This window comes from Erinaceus europaeus, chromosome 19 (genome assembly GCF_950295315.1).
Source record: "Erinaceus europaeus chromosome 19, mEriEur2.1, whole genome shotgun sequence".
Lineage (NCBI taxonomy): Eukaryota > Metazoa > Chordata > Mammalia > Eulipotyphla > Erinaceidae > Erinaceus > Erinaceus europaeus.
Genome location: NC_080180.1, coordinates 56906777 through 56928187, shown reverse-complemented (window position 1 = coordinate 56928187; position 21411 = coordinate 56906777). Strand labels below are relative to the sequence as shown.

Here is a 21411-nt window from a genome sequence, read left to right as displayed (position 1 = left end):
GCTCGGGCCCTGAAGAAGTTCTTATCGCCCCCTTTTGAAACAAGGGAAGGCTTTTTTTTTTTGGCATAGCTGTTTTTTTAAGAACCTGTTTGTATTCCTCCCTCCCACCTTGGCTCCCCACCTGTAGGGAAGGATACTTCACATGTCTCGAAACAGGTCTACAGGTCTCTCTCTCTCTCTCTCCCCTTTATCTCTCCCTTCTCTTTCAATTTCTCTCTGTCCTATCCCATAAAATGAAAAAGAAAAATTGCTGTCAGGAGCAGTGGATTTGTAGTACCGGCACTGAACCCCAGCGATAACCCTGAAGGAAAAAAAAAGGAAAAAGAACTTTGAGGGGAAGGGTTCCTCCTTGAGACTGAAAAGTCATTAATTTCTCCTTACAACCCATGGGGAAATGTTCTATGATATTCTTTGTTTCAGAAATAAATGCTAGCGAAGAAATTCTTTTTAAGAATTTGCAATGTTTGCTTTCTAGCTACTGAGCATTTAAATGCATTTGTTTTGTTTCTGAGGTGACATTGCTTTAGAAGCACAGTTCCACACCTCTTCAAATTATGTGCTACCACACATCCACCACTAAAGGGCCAGAATGCCCCTTCCCCACAGCCCACTGGATGCACCTTGCTTGCTTTTCTTGATAATTGATTTACTCCAGATGAGTAAGATTTTTCAGTATTTTCCTTTTATCCAAATCACCTTACCTTTTTTTTTTTTTTTCTCTTAGCATTTCTTGTAGTCTGGCTTAGTGGTAATGAATTCCTCTAGCTGTTTATTATTCCTTGAAATATGAATGGTGGCCAAGCTGGCTAGAGTATTTTTGGTTGGAGGTCTTTTTTGTTTGTATTTTTTAGAACCCAGTAAAGTTATTCTTTAACTCAGAGAAGCTGCTGTGCCTTCATAATGGTTTGATATGATAATTGCCTCAGACACAAAATGGAGAGGCACTTTGATACACGCCTAACTTTTCTCACAATATTTTACATCAATATTTGTCTGATAGTTGATTTGTTATAATACAATTATAAAAATGTAGTAATTATGTGGATGCTTTTCCAAGCTCCTGAACAGAAATTTATAATAATTTTCATGACATCCCTAACTTAACGACTAGTGAGAGACTAGAATGTTCTCTAGGAAAATAAACTACACACACACACACACACACTCACACACATACACACACACACACACAGTCACATACACACACACTCACACACACACACACTCACACACATACACACACACACACTCACACACACACTCACACACACACACACTCACACACATACACACACACACACACACACACACACACGGTTTTGATATTTATGTGACCATACATATAATATATATATAATTTTTGCCCAATACCTATATAGTGTATATAAAGTAAGGATTATTAATACAGAGTGCCTCAAGAGATCATCTGCCTAGGTCTTCACAAACCTCAGCTATTAGAACGAGTGACAAGTGATAGACGTAATAAGGCAAGATGCAAAGTCTTTTGTACAGAGACTGCTGGTTGCCCACCTAATCGTCAGTGATGTGCTGCTAAGTATTTAACTGACTGTCCACAAAGAAGAATAATAGTCAAGGTCTTAACTTGTGGTGTTCATCAGACACGGTGGTGCAGATATTCCCCCTGTGGTCAGTTCTGGGTTACCAGTGCGTTTGATATACCCCCTTGTGAACAACCCAAGACAGAGCCATCAGTCCGCACAAGCCAGAGGCAACTATCTGGAACTCTTTCATGCTCCTCTTCTCCATCCCCAGCAGAAATTCTGCTTTGCTGCACTGGCGCTTTTCTAAAATTAAAAGCAAACAGATAAGTGATGTTTTGCAGACATCCTTATAAACAAGGAGGGTAGCACTGGACAGGCCTTCATGATGAGAAGTGGACAGATGGTCGTGACAGTCTGCCACAGTGGCAGTGGCAGTGGCAGTGCAGTGGCAGTGGAGGACTCCTTAAAGGGGCTTCAGTTCGTGCCCTTGACCTTATCCTTTTCTTTTTCCAGCCTGGAATGCAGACAAGGTGGCTGGAGCTTCAGCAACGATTATATGATCAGCAAGGAGGGAGAGGCCATGAAGGTCACAAGACACTGGCTCTGACACTCCTGAGTTGCTGCAAGACCCCAGGAATTCCTATTTCTGCTCTTCTTTTCACAAGAGCTAAATTATTATCTTGCCAAAGCCACGGTGGTTGAGGTTTTCGGTTCAAAATGTCGTCAGAATCAGTCTTTCACCTTGGGAAAATATGTCAACAGACATAGGCCTAGTCAAAACCTGTTGCTACCTGAAGCCAAACTGTTGGAGGACTTCCTTCAGGAAGTCACATATTTGTCAACATCTTAAAAAAAAATGAGCAACACTCTGAAAATGTTGTTACTGTGAGCTTTTAAAATCCTTAATCTTGGATGCAGAATTTGCATTCTCAGCACAGCACTAGCCACAGCCAGTAGATGGAAGGTCGTAGGGCTGAGTGCTGACAGTCCCGGTTGAGCGCACATGCTGCAGTGTGAGATGGTCTGGGTTCAGACCACCACTCCACACCTGACTGTGTGGGAAGCGTCGCAAGCTGTGAAGCAGGCCTTCAGTTGTCTTTCTCTCTCTCTATCTCTATCTCTATCTCTATCTCTCCTACCATGTCAGTTTCTCTCTGTCCTATCACATAAAGAGGAAAGGAAGGAAGGAAGGAAGCAAGGAAGGAAGGAAGGAAGGGGAAAAAAAGGAGAGAGAGAGAAAGAAAGAAGGAAAGGGAAAAAGAGAGGAAAGGCGGGAAGAAGGGAAAAAAATGAAAAAGTAGCCACTGAGAGCAGTGGGTCCCTAGTGCTGGCACCAGGCCCTGGCAATAGCCGTCATGACAATAAGAAAGAAAGAAAGAAAGAAAGAAAGAAAGAAAGAAAGAAAGAAAGAAAGAAAGAAAGAAAGAGAGAGAGAGAGAGAGAAAGAAGGAAAAAGAAAGAAAGAAGAAAGAAAGAAAAGAAGAGGAAAGAAAAGCAAAGAAAAGCAAGAAGCCGGGTTGCCTGTGTTTATCAGGCATATGCAGTGACCCAGGGGTGGTGTCAGCCAGCATCCCTACTGTGTGACCCTGGGCACACCTTGGTGCTTCCTCCTCCTCTTCTAGAAGAGCCCCCTCACAGTCTGGTTTTGAAGAATAAAGCAGATCCCGATGCTTGGCAAAAAGTAAGCAGTAAGTAAGTACCGGCCTTAGCATCCCGAGTATCCCTGCAAAGCCTGTAGAGTGAGTGCTGATACCACTAGCAAATGAAGGTGCTGCTGCCTTGTCTCCTGGGGTGCACATTTTTAACCATTTATTATTGGTAAAGATAGAGAGAAATTGAGAAGGAAGGGGGAGATAGAGGAGAAAGAGGGAGAGAGAGAGAGAGAGAGAGAGAGAGACCTGCAGACCTATAGACCTGCTTCACCATTTGTGAAGCTTCCTTCCTACAGGCAGGGAATGGGGCTCAAACCTGAGTTCTCTTTTTTTTTTTTTTTTACCCCCTTCTGTTGGCCTTGTTGTAGCCTTGTCATGTTATTATTGTTGCTGTTGCCACCATCATGCCCTCCTTAAAAAGGGGTTCGTATGGGAGTCGGGCTGTAGCGCAGCGTGTTAAGCACACGTGGCACAAAGCACAAGCACCGGCATAAGGAACCCAGTTCGAGCCCCCAGCTCCCCACCTGCAGGGGAGTCCCTTCACAGGCGGTGAAGCAGGTCTGCAGGTGTCTATCTTTCTCTCCTTCTCTCTGTCTTCCTCTCCTCTCTCCATTTCTCTCTATCCTATCCAGCAATGATGACATCAATAACAGTAATAATAACTACAAAAATAATAACTACAAAGCAACAAGGGTGACAAAAGGGAATAAATAAGTATTTTTAAAAAGGGGTTCGTAGCATCTGGAACCTGGTTGCTGAAAGAAGAGTTAACATATAAAGCCAAACAAATTGTTGACTAATCATGAACCAAGGCCAACTGGACTTCCCTGGGCAGATGACCCCACCAGTGTGTCCTGGAGTCCTGCACACCAGAGCCCTGCTCCACTAGGGAAAGAGAGAGGCAGGCTGGGAGTATGGATCGACCTGCCAACACCCATGTTCAGCAGGGAAGCAATTGCAGAAGCCAGACCTCCCACCTTCTGCACCTTACAATGTCCCTGGGTCCATACTCCCAGAGGGATAAAGAATAGGAAAGCTATCAGGGGAGGGGAGGGGATGCTGAGTTCTGGTGGTGGGAACTGTGTGGAGTTGTGCTCCTCGTATCCTATGGTTTTGTCAGTGTTTCCTTCTTATAAATAAAACATTTTTTAAAAGGGGGTTTGTAAATGGCAATCTAGTTCTTGGGTATCAGTGTCCTTGGTTGCTTAGTCTGAAACCAAGGCTGGAAAGCTCTCTCTTTCTTTTTAAAAACATTCATTTATTTATTTCTGGATAGAGACAGAGAGAAATTGAGAGGAGAGGGAGAGATAAGAGAGGGAAAGAGACAGAGAGACACCTGCAGCCCTGTTTCACCACTTGTGAAACTTTCCCCCTGCAGGTGGGGACTGGGGGCTTGTACCTGGGTTCTTGCGCACTGTCATGTGAGCACTTTACCGTGTGCAGCACCGCTTGGCCCCTTGACCTGACTGTATCATTTTCTAATGGGGCCTCAGGATGTGAAATGAAGGGGTGAAGAAGTGAATGATGTATGAGGTGATGTAGGACAAGCTGGAGGGAGGGGACAGAGATGGGGGGCATTGGGTGGAGGATGAAGCGTAGAGGAAGGGGTTGGAGGACAAGGAACTGGGCCATTTGCTAGCTTGTTTTATTTGGGGTCGTATTACAGAACTTTTCTAGGCCTCATTCCCCTCCTTGGAGGGCATGAGAATGATGAGCTCCACAAGCCCAGCCGGCTCAGCTCTCCAAAGTGTTGGTGTTTGCATCAAGGAGATGAATAATGCATATTTTGACTTGAGAGACTACTCAGTGCTTTGAGTACTGGAGCTGCTGGGGTTTGACCTGACTGCAGGCCAGCACTGTTTAAATGCTGTGGGGGTTGCCTTTGTCAACTGGCCAGCATTTGTGTGCAAGTAGAGAGATGGGGTAAGAAATATGGGTGGGGGTCAGAATATGAGGGACCCAGGATACTGTGCTTTGGAGTTAAAAGTCCACTGGAAGCCAGCACTAACCCTTGACCTTTTCTGTCAGAATGGTACTGGCCTAACCACTCCTTCAGGGAGATCATGTCAGCAACTCGAATGACATGAGGGGCACCTGGAGAATAGGGTGGAAGGCACCCCAGGGCTTAGGCATGAGATCAAAGTCAGGGGGGCCCTGGGGGAGAATGAAGAGTATGAGAGAGTTTGTAGAACATGAGTTAATTCTGAAAGGAATGAGCCCATGGAGATGTCACCCCCATATCATGTAACTGCTGAGGAGTGGCTGTGGGGTTTTAGCAGGGTCCTTCTCTGTCCAAATTAGGAGTTTGAATATTTGCTGGGTGATTGTGAAATCCGTGGCCTGGGTGACAGGAAGTAAACACATCAATTTAGGTATCGGTCTTTATTAATAATAGTTGAATTAATAGGGGTCAGTCAAGCAGAGATAATGCAGCCGGCAGATTTATCTGATGACTAAGAGTTTGCTGTTGTGGATGTCCACTGTGAGATTTGGGGAAGGACAGCTATGATGCCCTGTGGGGCAGGAAAATGGATGAAGAGAGGCTGGGAGGTGCTCAGGTGGTGAGCATTTACCTTTTATGGATGAGTCTCTAGGTCTGACTCTTCCACAATGACGGTAACAGAGTGGTTCTCTGGTCTCATGGGAAAAAAAGAAAATTGCCTAATTAAAAATAAAAAACTCAAGGGGCAGTCAACATCATACTCAATGGTGAAAAACTGGAAACAGTCCCCCTCACATCAGGGAGGGACACAACCAAAAAAGAAAACTACAGACCATGAACACACATGCTAAAATACTGAACAAAATTCTAGCCAACTGGATACAGCAGTATATTAAAAGGATTGTTCATCATGACCAAGTGGGGTTTATCCCAGGCATGCAAGGTTGGTTTAACACACGTAAATTAATCAACATTATCCACCACATCCACAAAAGCAAGACCAAAAACCACATGGTCATATCAATAGATGCAGAGAAAGCCTTTGACAAAATACAACATCCCTTTATGATCAAAACACTACAAAAAATGGGAATAGATGGAAAATGCCTGAAGATAGTGGAGTCTATATATAGCAAACCTACAGCCAACATCATACTCAATGGTGAAAAACTGGAAGCATTTCCACTCAGATCAGGTACTAGACAGGGCTGCCTACTATCACCATTACTATTCAACATAGTGTTGGAAGTTCTTGCCATAGCAATCAGGCAGGAGCAAGGAATTAAAGGACTCTCAGAAGGCTAGAAGTGGATCTACCCTATGATCCTGCAATTCCTCTCCTGGGGATATATCTTAAGGAACCAAACATACCCATCCAAAAAGACTTGTTTATACCTATGTTTATAGCAGCACAATTTATAATAGCCAAAACTTGGATGCAACCCAGTTGTCGAGTAACAGATGAGTGACTGAATAAGTTGTGGTATATATACACACAATGAAGTACTACTCAGCTATTAAAAATGGTGGATTCATCTTCTTTACCCCATCTTGCATGGAACTTGAAGGAATCATGTTAAGTGAGATAAGTCAGAAGCAAAAGGATGACTGCGGGATGATCTCACTCATAGAAGTTGAAAAATAAGATCAGAAGAGAAAACACACAGCAGAACTTGGACTGGAGTTGGTGTATTGCACCAAAGTAAAAGACTCTGGGGTGGTGGGGAAGGTTCAGGTCCCGGAACACGATGGCAGAGGAGGACCTAGTGGCGGTTGCATTGTTACGTGGAAATGTTATGCATGTACAAACTATTGTATTTCACTGTCAACTGTGAACCATTAATCCCCCAATAAAGAAAAGAAAAAAAAAAAAAAACTCAAGGGTGCTGGCGAGAGAGCTCGCTTAAGTAATGTGCTGTTTTGTCAGGTGTGTAGCCCATGTTTGAGGTTGGCCTGCACTACACTGAAGGAAGCTTCGGTGCTGTGGTCTCTGTCCCTCTCTGCCTTTATCTAAACAAACAAGCAACACACACACACACACACACACACACACACACACACCCAAACAAAAAAACCCAAGGACTGTCAAAATAGCTCACCTGGGTAGTCTGCTTGTCTTGCTGTGCCTGCAATGCCGGTTCAAGCCCAGTGGCTCCACGCATTGAAGAAGCTTCGGTTCCATGGTCCTCTACCTGCTCCACTTCCCACCACCCCAATCTGAAGAAGTCACCCTGGAATGGTGAAAGCCAAGTGTGACACAAAGAAAAAAAGGGATGGGGGCTGGGTGTTGGTGGCACACCTGACTGAGTGCACATTTCACAGTGGGCAAGGACCCAGGTTCGAACCTCCATCCCCACCTGCTCTGCGAGTGGTGAAGCAGTGCTGCAGGTGTCTCTGTTTCTCTCCCTGCCACCCCCATTCCCTTTCAATTTCTGGCTGTCTCTACCCAATAAATAAAGGTACTAAAGACATTTTTTAAAAGAGAGAATAAAACAGAAAACTAAGGACCCTGAGTGGAAATTGTCGTCCTAGAGGAATAATTCTGTTCTGTGAAGCCCCCAGATCCACAGAGCCTGTGGAGATTCATATAAAACTCCACTATCCCCAAAAATATGCCCCATAATATTTTTAGAATAGTGACTGCTGGGAAACCCTGAGAAATAAAAGGATATAATCTTTTTTTTTTTAAAACAAAATTGATTTATCTTTATAAGCTGCTATGATGCATCATCAGACCAGAGCTTCAGACTTAACTACGAGGGCACTCAAGAGAAAGGACTCGAAAACTACTTTAAGAAAACCACCAGTTGGAAGTTCCTAGCAGTTCTGTGAATGGTCCATGACTCCGGCAAATATTGGGATGTCTACTGTGTATTGTGTGTAAAAGCCTTAGGTGCCCATTTGAGGAGCAAACTGGGTAAGTTCCCACTGTGGTTTGACACATAAGTAAGGTCTGCCTGGGGGTAGTCAGTAGCCTGCCTGAGTGCATGGATAACTTCGGACACAAAACATTCTCTAGAGGGGGTGGGAGAGAGGGGGATAAGGAGATTCGACATCCAAAACTGACAATCTGCATCTTTTCCCCTAGCCATGGTTATGCTGGAACACCCCCTCTTTCTGTGAAGAATACCACACCTGCATTCCATGACCCACCCAAGGGAAACCGATCCAGTTCAGTTCACTCATGGAGTTGATACGTAAAGCCTATGTTTCCACTTAAGCTTCTTTTATTGAGGTAGAATTGACATGTAAACATATGCAGGTGCACAGCATAAAGATGCGATCTCGGCACGACACATTGAATTAAGAACTACTTCTGCTTGTAGGTCAGGATGTGGAGGTCATGATACAGTGATACTTCAGTTAGACACATTTTATTTATTTAATGAGAGCCACCAGAGCACTACTCTGAACTTGGTATCATTTATCTGGGATGTTTAGAGAATTTCACATTTAGTATGATTAATAAACAGCAAATAAAATTTTTTGACTTGCCCTCCCAAATAAATACACCACCTCTTACTACAGATTTTTGGGTTTGTACTTTTTAAAAGTATTTCATTTGTTTATTTTGGATAGACAGAGAAATTGAGAGGGGAGGGGGATAGAGAGAGAGATAGTGGGGGGAGGCAGAGATGCCCCTGCAGCACTGTTTCACCACTTGTGAAGCTTCTCTCCTGCAGGTGGAGACCAGACCTTGATCCCAGGTCCTTGCGCACTATAATGTGTACTTTCTACCAGGTGCACTGCTGCTGGGTCCCAGCTTGTATTCTGAATGTGAAAACTCACAGCCAGTTTCATTTTTATTTTTATTTAAATTTCTTTATTGGGGGATTAATGTTTTACTTTCGACAGTAAATACAATAGTTTGTACATGCCTAACATTTCCCAGTTTTCCACATAACAATACAACCCCCACCAGGTCCTCTGTCATCCTTTTTGGACCTGTATTCTCCCCCCACCCACCCACCACCATCTCCAGTCCAGGTTCTACTTGTGTTTTCTCTTCTGATCTTGTTTTTCAACTTCTGCCGGAGAGTGAGATCATCCCATATTCATCTTTCTATTTCTACAGCCAGTTTTAAAAACTGACTGTAAACAATCAGCAGCTTGGATATATTTTTCTTCTTCTTCTCCTTTTTTTACACCAGCATGCTCACTCTGCTCAGCCCCTCCCCCTTCTCCCCCTCTATTTCTCTGAGGGGCTTGTACTCCTCCCTACCCACTTTCTCTGGCCAGACAGCTAGGTCATGAGTCTCAAGCCGTCCCAGCTCCAGGATCAGTTCAAACCCTGTACTGAAAGCCTTTTCTTAGTTGGGGGAGCCTTTGCCGGCACCAGCAGTTCTTGGTCTTCTCTGGAAACGTCCACCCATCAAGCTGACCACCTGTGCTCTGTGCCCTACCCCATACATGCCCTCACCTCCCCCCATCACACTCCTTGTTTCTCTGCCAGGGGCTGGAGGGACACGGCCTGCTTTAAATTCAGGACCACTCACTTCCCGGGCACTGAGTCACAGCTCTGCCTGGCAATGCCGCCACATGTCTGTCACCCTCCAGCCCTTTGTTCTCGGGCTGTCCCAGAAGATCACATTTTGCATCTTCTCCCCTCTCTCCACCCTCTTCATTCCTAGGAAGTGGGGCCCATGGCATTTCCACTCAGAGACCAGAAGCAGAGAGAAAGGTCCTGTGCTGCAGGCCCCATGCTGCCTTCCTTCTGGTAGCTTCTCCCAGCTTCTGCTCACTGGTCTGGGGTGTCTGTGCTGGCTCTCACCTCTGCCAGCCAGGTGGCCTCTTGTGGCCATAGCCTGCAAGCTCTGCCCCCCTGTGTGCAGGAGCCCTTGTCCTGAGGTGTCCCTATCCTGACAGAAGCACCAGCCTTTACACCTCCAGGACCCTTCCTTTGCCCCACATCATGTGCTGACACCTGCACCGTGTGACTTTCTCCACCGTTTGTCTTCCTTGGAGACAGCAGAGATGCTCACCTGTTCTCTCGGCCTCCACATCCCCCATGAATAACAGTGCCTGGTTCACTAGCCAGATTCTCCTTCCTTCTGAATTTGACTTTTTTGCAAGTTATACTGCATTATGCTGTTTTATACATTCTGGGTTAAAAACATGGGAGGGCAGGGGAGATAGGTCAGCATTAGAACACAGGGACTGAGTGCCTGAGTCACCAGGCTCCATCCTTGCATATGTCAGAGCTGAGGGAGGCGTTGGTCTCTCATACGGTTTAGTAAATGTGTGTATGAGCTCGAGCTCTCTGCCAGACATGGCACTGAGGCACTGAGAGTGTAACAGGGAGCAAAACAGAAAACTCCTGCTCCTTTGGCTAAGCAGTCAGGTAGTGGTGAGTGAGGCATCCACAGCTGAGTAGGGAGAAGGGAGATAAAATGTGTATGAGAGAGGTGGGAGAAATTTCGGAGTGGCCAGGGGAGAGGGCACAATTGAGAGAAGGCCTGAGGGAATGAAGGAGCAGGTGCATGGCCTTGCTTGGGGAGAACTTTCCATGGGGCAGGCAGCTGGGTAGAGGGGGAAGTCCTGCCCTGGGGGCTGGAGGGAGCAAGGGAGTGGGGAGGGAAGAGAGGAGAGAGTAGGGAGGGAGACCAGAGGAGAGACGAGGGGAGATCACGTTGGGTCTTGTATTCAAGGTAAGAACTTTTATTTCCCATGAAATAAGAATGGGAGGGATGATTTCTGTTGACACAAGAACGTAAAATATACAGCCCATGGCCATAACTGTTACAGCAATGCCCTTTATAAAAAGGATTCAATTTTTATTAAGGACTTGTATGTGGGGCAAACCCAAATTTCATACATAGTTGGCAGAGCAATAATCACTGTCATTCGGGGCTACTCGGGCTGCACTGAGAAAGGACATCTACTGGCTAAGGATAATAGTAGTTCTGAGGGGGCTGGGTGGTGGGTGCACCAGGTAGGGCTCACAGGTTACCATGCCCAGGATCTGGGTTCAAGCCTCCTAGGTCCCACCTGCATGGGATGGGCTAGGGGGAAGCTTCACAAATAGTGAAGCAGTAGTGCAGTCAACTCTCTCTCTCCTTCCTCTCTTAATCTCTCTCACTAGCCAATAAATAATACTAATTTTTTAAAATAGTAGTTTTGAGATATCATTTCTTAGAATCTAGGATTGCATCCAGGAGCCTCCATTTCATTACATGACACTGAAAGAACAGGTTTATTGAAATCAAATTCACACATCATACAATTTCACCTGTTTAATGTGTATGATGCAGCGGTGTGCAGTACATCCAGCATCTTCACTCCCAAAGCAAACTCCATAATCTGCAGCCATCAGCCTTGAACCTCCCCCTTCTGTTCGCCAGGAGCAATCGTCAATCTGCTTCCTGTCTCCGCAGATCTGTTCTTTATGTTTCATATAAATGGAATCATACAAGCTGTGGCCTTTCTTGAGTGGCTTTTGTGTCTTTTTTTTTTTTTAGAATTTTTTTTATTATTTATTTTCCCTTTTGTTGCCCTTGTTGTTTTATTGTTGTTGTAGTCGTTGTTGGATAGGTCAAAGAGAAATGGAGAGAGGAGGGGAGGACAGAGAGGGGGAGAGAAAGCTAGATACCTGTAGACCTGCTTCCCCGCCTGTGAAGCGACTCCCCTGTAGGTGGGGAGCCAGGGGCTCGGATCCCGATCCTTACACTGGTCCTTGCCACTGCACTTAACCTGCTGCACTACCGCCCTGCCCCGTGGGCTTTCGTGTCTTAGGGGTACATTCAAGGTTCACCCATGTAGCACCTATAGCTGCTTCATTCCTTTTAGTGACTGAATAATGGTCCAGGGTGTGACTATAGCATATTCTATTCACCAGTGTGTGTGTGTGTGCGTGTGTGTGGGGGGGGGGGGTTTCTGAGCAGAGACAACGGCTAGAGACTGTGAAAAAAGCAAGGAAGGCCTTCAGGGGTGGCTATTCCAAAGAGCAGGAATGATGAACTGTGTCAAAACTGCTTCTAGGAAAATGAAAGGTGGCCCAAGAAGTGGCCAGCAAGCATGCAAACCATTCAAGAAGAAATCAGCAGAAACATTCTGATCTACAATTCACCATTCTTATATACAGTTTTATGGAATTTGTTGTAAATTATTAAACATAGGATTTAGAACAAGATCTTTTAGGAATGAGAATTTTAAGAGGAATAAGTCGATGCACACGACAGAGTTATTTCCTTTATATTGGTGCTAACAACACTTTTTTTATTCTTGTGGAATGTATTCCTCAGAATAATCATTCACCTCTAAACATAAATCCACATTATGGTAATTACCCTCAGCTTCACGGCAGCTTCCGGGGATCTGGCCAAGAGAAACGCGAACGCTTGCAAAAAGGTCATTGGTGTGTACGGCAGAGGAGCGCTCGTCGCCTTTTATTGTGGGAGGCCGGTGTTCTCTAAATGACGATGAAAATGGGATTAGTAAATAGGAGTTATTATTATTTTCTTTAATTTTTTTTCCATATTATCTTTTATTTATTTACTGGATAGAGATAGCCAGAAATTGGGAGGGAAGGGAGTGACAGAGAGGAAGAGAGACAGAGACACCTGCAGCCCTGCTTCACCACTCGTGAAGCTTTCCCCCTGCAGGTGGGGACCGAGGGCTCGAACCCGGGTTCTTGCTCACTCAAATGAGTGGGTCACCACCCGTTTTTATTTTAAGTTGGGAAAAAAAAGTAGAGTCGTGACAGCCGCCTGACCTTCCTAGGACCTGCAGTGGCAGGAACAGGATTGATTCTGCACAACCAGTCACCGGGCTGTGCAGCTGCTGCTGGGGTTTGCACGGCGTTGGGGATTGGAAAGCAGAGCAAACCCCACTAAAAACACGTAAATAAGGGGCTGGGCGGTGGCGTACCTAGTTAAGTACGCGTGTTACAATGTGCCAGGACGTGGGTTCCAGCCTCCAACCCCCACCTGTAAAGGGAAGGCTTCCCGGGCGGTGATGCAGTGCTGCGGATCTCTCTATTTCTCTGTTTTATCAAACAAAATAAAGTTAAAAACACTCCCCCCACGCCCAGTCCACTTGCAAAGTGTGCAGCTGGGCCGCGGGGACCCGGCGCGCCTGGGACAGACTTGGGGGAGAGGTGGTGGTGGTGGTGTTGGGGTGGGGGGCGCCCCAGCGGTGAGCGAGCGGGCGGGCGGGCGGGCGGCCCGGAGCGTGCAGGGGACCCCTGGCGGCGGGCGGCGGGCGCGCCGGGTATTGGCCGCGGCCGGGTGGAGGCAGGGCGGCTCCGACTCCCTGACGCCAGCGCGACCAGATCAATCTAGGCTCCGGGCGCGAGCGGCGGCCGGGTGGGAGCAGTAGGAAGCGGCCGTGCGGGGAGGCAGCCTGCGAGCCAGCGCCCGGCCGGCCGCCCCGGGGCCGGGGACCCCGCTCCCCGCTCCCCGCCACCGTGCGCCCCGCGGAGGGCGCGCCGCCAGAGCCGGTAAACCCCAGCGGAACCCCGCGCCCCCGCCGCCCCGCCTCCCGGGCCTGGGGCCGCGGCCATCGTGCAGGGCTGGGGGCGCGCAGGAGTGTGTGTGTGTGTGTGTGTGTGTGTGTGTGTGTGTGGTGTGTGTATGTGGGGTGTGTGTGTGTGTGTGTGTGTGTGGTGTGTGCATGTGGGGTGTGTGTGTGTGTGGTGTGTGTGTGTGTGGTGTGTGAGTGTGTGTGAGCGTGTGTGTGTGTGTGGTGTGTGTGTGTTTGTGTGTGTGTGGTGTGTGTGTTTGTGTGTGTGAGTGTGTGTGTGGTGTGTGTGTGAGCGTGTGTGTGATGTGTGTGTGTGGTGTGTGTGTGTGTGTTGGGGGGGTTGCCCTGCGGGGGAAGGGTGCCGGTCGTGGTCCCCCTTCTGCACCCTCCATGATGGCGCCTCCCGGGGCGAACCTGCCACCTCCTTCCTCCTGCCCGGGCGCGATCCGGGGTCCCCGGGAGTCTTTGTTGGGAAGCTTTCGACTCCCCCCTTGCACCCCAGGTCCTGCCTGCGGAGAAGCCGCCTTGCCCCCCCCCCCCGCCCTTTTCTGTCCTCCGCCGGCGCCCCGTTTCTCTTTCCCTTCCTGCAGTCGGGCCGAGGCCGGTCCGCGCGGCCCAGGGGCCCATTGTGTCCCGCGCCGACCCGGGCCGCCCACCCCCCAGCGCGCGGGGGCGCCCATCTGGTCCGGAGCGGGGGTTCTCTCCTCTGGAGCCCCCCTTCCCTGGAGGGCCCCCTCCTCCCCTCCGCAGCCCGGCCGGGCTCCCGGCGCTGAACCTCTCCGCGGTGTGTGTGGGGTGGAGGGGTGTTGTGTGTGTATGTATGGCGGGGGGGGGGGGTCGAGGTCAAGGCGAGCTGGCCCCGAAGTTCCCCGGGAACGCCGGCGGGGCGCGTCCTGGTGGGGCCCCCTCTTCCGCCTCCGCCCCCCGCGCCCCGGAGCGCCGGCTCATTCCTTTCCCTTTACCGGATTCGATTGCCTCACTGCATGTGCATGTGCGCCTTCGCCGGGAACAACTGTTCCTTTGCTCGGCTGCCCGTCTTTGTGAGTTTCTGGGGGTGGCTGCTGGGGGCCGGGGGAGGGGTGCGGCCAGGGGGCGGGGGTGTGAGCGCCCGGCGCGGGCTGGCGGGGCTTTAAGAAGGCCCGGGCGCGTCCCCTCCGCACTGCGGGCGACCGGCCGGCGGGCTACGGCGGCTGCCTCTCCCCTCCACCCGGCGAGCTGAGGCTTTTGTTTATTTGGAAGCGCAGGCAGGTTTGTTTTTCTGTTTTTTCGGTTTTCTTTGCATGCACTCACGGGGCAGCTCGGCTTCCCGCTGCAAACCCTGGCGCGCGCCTCGGATCCCCTACCCGGAGGAGGAAAAAGGAAAAACAAAACCAAAAAAAATACCCCCAAAACCACGTTCTCGTGAGTGCCCTGACTTTCCGGGTCCCCCCACCCCTACTTTCTGGTCAGTCGACCTCCCCTCTTTACGTTGCCTGGGAAAGTTTCGGAATGTGTGGGGATGCCACGGCAGGGGTCATGGTGTCTGGGTGTCTGTCTGGGTGTCTGTCTGTCTTCCTGTGGCGGCCACTCCTCACGGTGAAATCACGGAATGGATTGCTCTGCCCACCTGGCTTGGAGAAGAGGGGGTGACTTGCCTGCCTGCACCTGGGTAAGAAGGAAACTGTCTCCCCTCCCGGGCCCGTTGGCTTTCTCCTGCTGTTGTTCAGTTCTTTGCAATGGCCCGGAGGGAAGTCAGGGGTGCTGGAGCCCCCACTGATTGACAAGGAATGGAGGCAGAACCCAGGGTCGCTGCCCACCCACCCGCGACCCCCGCACCCGGTAGGTGTAAAGGCTGTAGGTGCCGCGTGGGGGTGAAGGTACTTATTCGCAACAGTATTTTGTGTACGGCTTCTGCAACATTGGTTTTCCGGAGGTGCGGGGCCTAGCTACACCGCACGGATTGGAGTGCTGAGTCCCCGCCTCTCCCCGCTGTAGTAGTTACTTGATAGTTCTTTGCAGGTGGTGCTCCGTCTGTGTAACGCTACGATTCTAGGAAACTGTAACCACGGTCGTGAGCGTGGGCTCTGGGCAAGCCCAAGCCGAGGAGGTTCAGGCCGGGTCGGTTTCTTGCGAAGGGTAGGGGTTTGTCCTTCATGTAGCGGTCAGCTCTGGGGCTGTAGGTATGTAACTAAATCTATTTATTCTCTTTCTGCAGTCTCCTTCCTATAGTTGGAAGGTTGGCGACCTTTGCCTGTTAAGAGAGATGACAGTTTCCTTAGGCAGTTAAAAATATGCACCTCTTCTACTTCTTGGAATGTAAGGTTTCTTTCTTTCTTGTCTCTCAGCACCATCCTTCTGCCTCCTGCCCACCCCCCCTTACATTTATGAGTACAAACATGAAATTCAAGCTTGTCACTTTGACTTCTAGCAATTCTGGGTTATAGACAAATTGAATAACTTGGAAGACTGGAGGGAAAAAAAAAAAAAAAAAGGAGGATCCTGAGTGTAATTGCTCGCGTCTGTGGAAGCCAAAGCCGCCTGCATAATCAAGGCAGAGTTGTGTGGATAAAGGACCTCATTTGTGTAGTCTTCCAGGGCTAATGGAGGCATCGCGGAGGCTTTATAAATAATGTAAGTTGTGTATGATGTGGAGTCTCCAGAGACAGCGGAGAAAGCATCATTACCAGCCTTTTCAACCTGCCTGAGATCTTAAATTGATTTACAGCACTGAACTGGTGCAAAATGATACATCAGGATGACATGGGGTGAGCCTGTAAAAGTCTATGATGTCAGCCCGTTAGTTCAGTCATCATAATTAAACTGTATTACAGGAGCAGTGGAGCAGGAAGAGTCTGGCGTTATTCTGCAGATGGGTGGTACACGGGCTCTGTGTAGAGTGGAAAGGACCAGCCTGGCTAGCTTTTCTCAAAGAGAGAAGAGCATACACAGTGTGGGATTTCTTGGGGGGTAGGGATATTATCAAAGATAAGCCCAGCAATGTTGAATCTGAGCGGTAAAGGAACTTTCTGTTTGCTTGTGGTAAGACAGATGCTCTTGGGGTTCTGGCAAAGGACCTTTGCAGCTCTGGACTGACTGCTGAATTGTGCTCCCGTGAGCTTGAATTTAACTTGACCTTGGGGACCTTCTAAAGCACTGAAGGACCATTTGCGTCTCAGTGCCGATCCTTTTACTAGCCTGGGCTGCTCTGGAGCTGTGTCAGTGGTCTTGCTCTTTCTTCGATTGATTGTAGTTATGAGGTCTCAACTGCAGAGACTTAACTTGAACATGTGAACCGTGGAGGGAAAGGAAGCGCCCAGATTTGCCCCTTATTCAACCTGTGGTTTCTCTGGACCTGTGCATTCAAAAAGGTAGCCACAGCCGCATGTATGTATTTAACGTTTAGCTGATTAGAATAAAAATTAGAAGTCTGGGCGGCTGAACATGCATCTTGTCAGGCACAAGGGCCGGGGTTCAAGCCCCAGCTCTGCCACCCTCCACTTCTTCCCGCCCCACAGGGGGAGAAGCTTCACTAGCAGTGAAGCAGGTCTGTAGGTGTCTCTCCCTCTCTATCTCTCCCTTCCCTTCCAGTTTCTATCTCTGTCCAGTAATTGAGTAAGGCATTTATTTAAAAAAGAATAGAAATCGGGAGTCGGGCCATAGCACAGCAGCTTAAGCGCAGGTGGCGCAAAGTGCAAGGACTGCTTAAGGATCCCCGGCTCCCCACCTGCAGGGGAGTCGCTTCACATGCGGTGAAGCAGGGCTGCAGGTGTCTGTCTTTCTCTCCCCCTCTCTGTCTTCCCTTTCTTTCTCCATTTCTCTGTCCTATCCAACAATGACATTAATAACAACAACAACAATAAAACAAGGACAACAAAAGGGAATAAATAAACATTTTTTTTAAAAAAAGAATAGAAATCAAAAACTGTCTCAGCCTGGGAGTCGGGCGGTAGAGCAGCGGGTTAAGCACACGTGGCACAAAGCACAAGGACCGGCGTAAGGATCCTGGTTCGAGCCCCTGGCTCCCCACCTGCAAGGGAGTTGCTTCACAAGTGGTGAAGCAAGTCTGCAAGTGTCTATCTTTCTCTCCCCCTCTCTGTCTTCCCCTCCTCTTTCCATTTCTCTCTGTACTATCCAACAACAACGACAACAATAATTACAACAATAAAAAAACAACAACAAGGGCAACAAAAGGGAATAAATAAATATTTTTTTAAAAAAGGCTGTCTCAGTACCCATGGCACAAGCACGGGGCCGTGATCGTATGGTTGTTCCCATCATTGTAGAAGGTTCTGTTGGAGGAGGCTGAGCTCAAACCATTTCTCCTCTCTTTCTACTCATCCTTCAGCTTTGTAGCTACTTCTCCATTTGTTACCAAAATTTGGTCAAAGAGATCCATCGATTAACATTTGTCACAATTATTTGGCTGCTCTTGTTATAGTAATATTCCAAGCTATTGGATAAAATACGATTTTTTTTTTTTCTGGTTGAAGTCTGTTTTGCTTTTCAGCTTTGGGCAGGAGAAGTAAATGTAGCCTCTGTGTGTGTGTGTGTGTGTGTGTGTGTGTGTGTGTGCTTTTTGTGTTTTTAAGATTCGTGCCATGTGCTCAGAGACAAGACCCCAGATTCAGGCATATTTGGCACCAGGGGTAAACCCAGGGTGCAGGTCCTGTGCTTCAACTGCTGCGCCGTCTCCCAGCTGCTTGGTTTTGATACAAGTCTTTTTTCAGTCTCAGCGTTTCCTGTTTGTTGTTACTGTTACATTTTACACATGAAGAAGCCAGTGATCCAGGGACTTCCCTCGGGCTACAGAAGTAGCTGTTTGATTTATGATCATAGCTGAGATATGAACAAGGCAGTGTGACTACAGAGCATCTCTTTTTACTACATTTTTGGGAACTTCAGAAAATCTGGCGGCAGATTGATGCTGCATCCAGTATAGTGCGCACTTTACCATGTGCTACCCAGGTTCGAACTCTAGGTCCCTCCTTGCAAGGGAGAAGCTTCAAGAGTGGCGGAGTAGTGCTACAGGTGTCTCTCTTGCTCTCTCCCTCTCACTTCCTCTCTGTCTCCATCAGGAACAAAAGGGAGGGGAAAAATAAAGCCTCAGAAGTGGTGGAGTCCTTATGAAGATGCTGTTCCCCCATGATAAGCCTGGCAATAGAGATAAACATCTCTAATACCGGGGGCAAAGTTTCGGTGCTGTGTTGTCTTTCCCTCTCTTTCTCTGTCTCTCTCTCTCTGTCTCTCTCTGTCTCTTTCTCTCTCTGTCTCTCTGTCTCTGTCTTTCTCTCTCTCTCTCTTTCTCGCATTGCTCAGCTCTGGCTTATAGTGGTGCTGCTGGCCGAACCTGGGAGCACAAACCCAAATCTCAGGGTAGTCCAGGCACAAGGCAACCGTGGCCTTGCCAAGCATTTTCATAAACACTGGGCTTTGTGACTTCCTTCACAGAGTTGAAGTGTTCTGTGTTGAAGTGTCTTGGAAGCTTTCTGTTCCAGGTGGAGCATATCACAAAGAGCAGAGTGAGGCCCAGGAGAGATGACTGACCTGTCCAGAGTCCCCTGTTTGTTGATTGGAAGAAGAGGGGCAGCCAGAGCCAGTGTGTGTGTGTGTGTGTGTGTGTGTGTGTGTGTGTGTGTGTGTGTGTGTGTCTTACCACACATGATTTTCCCTGAGGCTTTGTCTGAGCATGTCCAGTGTAAGTTCAGGGGTGGGGACCAGCAAGGAGAATTAGGGGTGTGTGTGAGGTCGTTTTTTTGTATCTAGCAGTGATTGAACCAAGTAGGGATCAGATTAGACAACCTTAGAGAGTGAATTTTTTTCCCATCATAAAATTGGTAGTTTTTAATTTAAAAGATAGAACAACTATATGTGTAACTTAATTCACAGGACCTTAGCAGAAAATGGTGCCCTCAGATTGGGCAGAGTCAGAGTTAAGTTAGGGCGATCTGAGGTAGCCATCTCTGCTCTTGGCCACATACTTAACCAAAAAGCTACAGTTTGGGGCACTCAGGGGTGGAGCAAGGGAGCAAATTTGAAAGGTCAGGGAGGGGGGGAATGATAGTGTACATAGAAAAAGGTAGAGAAATGTGACAGCGGATCATAACATAAAATTGCCGTGTGGCTGATGAAGTGTTCTTAGTGATGGTGTGTCTCCGTGCAGTTCTCTTTTTCTTCCCCCCTTTCATTTTTGATAATAAGTTCTTTAAAGGCTTATGCTGGGCCAGAGCCCAATGGAGGAGATGCCCGGGGCTGGGTAGGGGGCACAGAGAGGGGCACGGTGCCTTTACACTGCAGGTCACCCACCTGGCAACTCCCAGCGGTCACTAACTCAGCATCTCTGCTTCTAGTTTTAGGTCGTTTTGTTTTGTTTTTGTTTTTTGCTCATTGCTGAGGCTTCACTGCTCTGGGAAGACTTTTCCAAATAGAAAAACAGAAACCGAGAAAAAATGAGGAGGGAGGGAAAGATACCACAGCACTGAAGCTTCTTCTAGTTCGGCGGGATCCAGACTTGAACCTGGTTGCTGTGCATGACAGTGCAGGTCCACTGCCCAGGTGAAGTATCTCTGGCATTCTGATTCTGTCATTACTATTACTATTATTATTATTATTAGTGATATTATTATTATTATTATTGATATTATTCCTACTACTACGAAGCTTATCGACAGGGTGTGCTTTGAAAATAAGTGGGGTGTCTCTATCTCTTGGCCCACACTGCAATCTCTCTCATTTCTCTATTTCTTTCCACTGAGAGCCAGGAGTGCCTTTACTCTGTCTCATTTGGTCGTCTGCCATCTGGGTTACAGCAGAAAGGCCTGGAGTGTGTTTTAACACGGATCCTCCAGCAACTTCCTTAAAAGGGAAAACTCCGCCAAGTCGCGCGGATGCGATTACTTGATTCTAAATGAACGCCCTCCACTTGGGTAAGCGTCGTGGAGAGGGTGTGAGGTTTAGGGTGTGCAGCTAGACCCGGAGGCCGAGAGTGCCCCTTGAAGCTCTTCCTGACTGCTGTGCCGACGCCAACAGGCTCAGGACAGTGTCCACCTCCCTACAGAAAGCCACTTGCCAGAGGGGAGAAGCTGGGTGTCTTGACAAACAATTCCAGTTCACTGACAATAGCAGAGGAGGAGGAAGTTACTTGAAACCACAGTGCTTCCCCCCCCACTTATTTATTTATATATTTTTATTATCTTTATTTATTTGTTGGGTAGAAACAGCCAGAAATTTAGAGGAAGAGAGACAGAGAGACACCTGCAGCCCTGCTTCACCACTCACAAAGCTTTCCCCCAGCAGGTGGGGACCGGGCGCTTGAACCCGGGTCCTTGTGCATTGTAATACCTGCTCAACTAGGTGTCCCACCACCTGGCCCCCGCATTTATTTATTTTTAATGAGAAAGCTACAGAGAGAAAGCTATATAGATGGAGAGGCAGGGAGAGATAGAAAGGAGAAAGAGAAAGATCCGAGTACTGCCCCGCTCTGGCTTATGGTGGTGCTGGTGGTTGAATCTGAGACCTCTGAGCCTCAGGCACAAGAATCTTTTTGCAGAACCATTATGCTGTCTTCCCAGCCCTGAACTACAGCTGAGCATCTTTCTAATTTCTGTTATGAGCTCAGTTCAGAACTTTAGTTAAGACTGCTCCCCCCTTTTAAATTAACTCTACGTTCTAAAAATTAATATATTTTATTTGATAGGACAGAGAATTGTGGTGGGAGGAGGAGATAAGAGAGGGAGAAAGAGAGACACCTGCAGCTCTGCTTCACTGCCCCTGAAGCATTTCCCCCTGCAGGTGTGGATGGGGAGGGGACTTTGGAACCGGGTCTTGATCATGCTAATGTGTGTGCTCAACCACGTGCACCATTGCCCAGCCCAAGATG

The 21411-nt window shown here is 48.1% G+C and overlaps 1 protein-coding gene and 2 long non-coding RNA genes across 9 annotated transcripts in view; 2 read left to right on the top strand and 1 right to left on the bottom strand.

Moving 5' to 3' along the window:
- LOC132534656 (uncharacterized) overlaps positions 1-2377 on the top strand; it is a 44648-nt gene extending 42271 nt beyond the window's left edge. The window contains exon 3 of the long non-coding RNA XR_009546394.1: positions 2016-2377. This is a non-coding gene — a long non-coding RNA (uncharacterized LOC132534656). The remainder of the gene's footprint in view (positions 1-2015) is intronic.
- Positions 2378-12150: 9773 nt separating this feature from the next.
- Positions 12151-14633, bottom strand: LOC132534655 (uncharacterized). Its single transcript, XR_009546393.1, has 3 exons — positions 14519-14633; positions 12963-13077; positions 12151-12504 (listed from the first exon to the last, which is right to left on the bottom strand). It is a non-coding gene; the product is annotated as an uncharacterized LOC132534655 (long non-coding RNA).
- Positions 13397-21411, top strand: part of SMAD1 (SMAD family member 1) — a 118243-nt gene continuing 110228 nt past the window's right edge. For 3 of the 7 annotated variants that reach the window (XM_060179011.1, XM_060179005.1, XM_060179012.1), the window contains exon 1: positions 13397-13533. The gene's annotated coding sequence lies outside the window, so the exon portion shown is untranslated. Of the gene's footprint in view, positions 13534-13933; positions 14059-14475; positions 14597-14681; positions 14805-14853; positions 14958-21411 lie in introns of those variants that run through there. The other 4 variants (XM_060179009.1, XM_060179007.1, XM_060179006.1 and 1 more) reach the window with 4 other exon arrangements.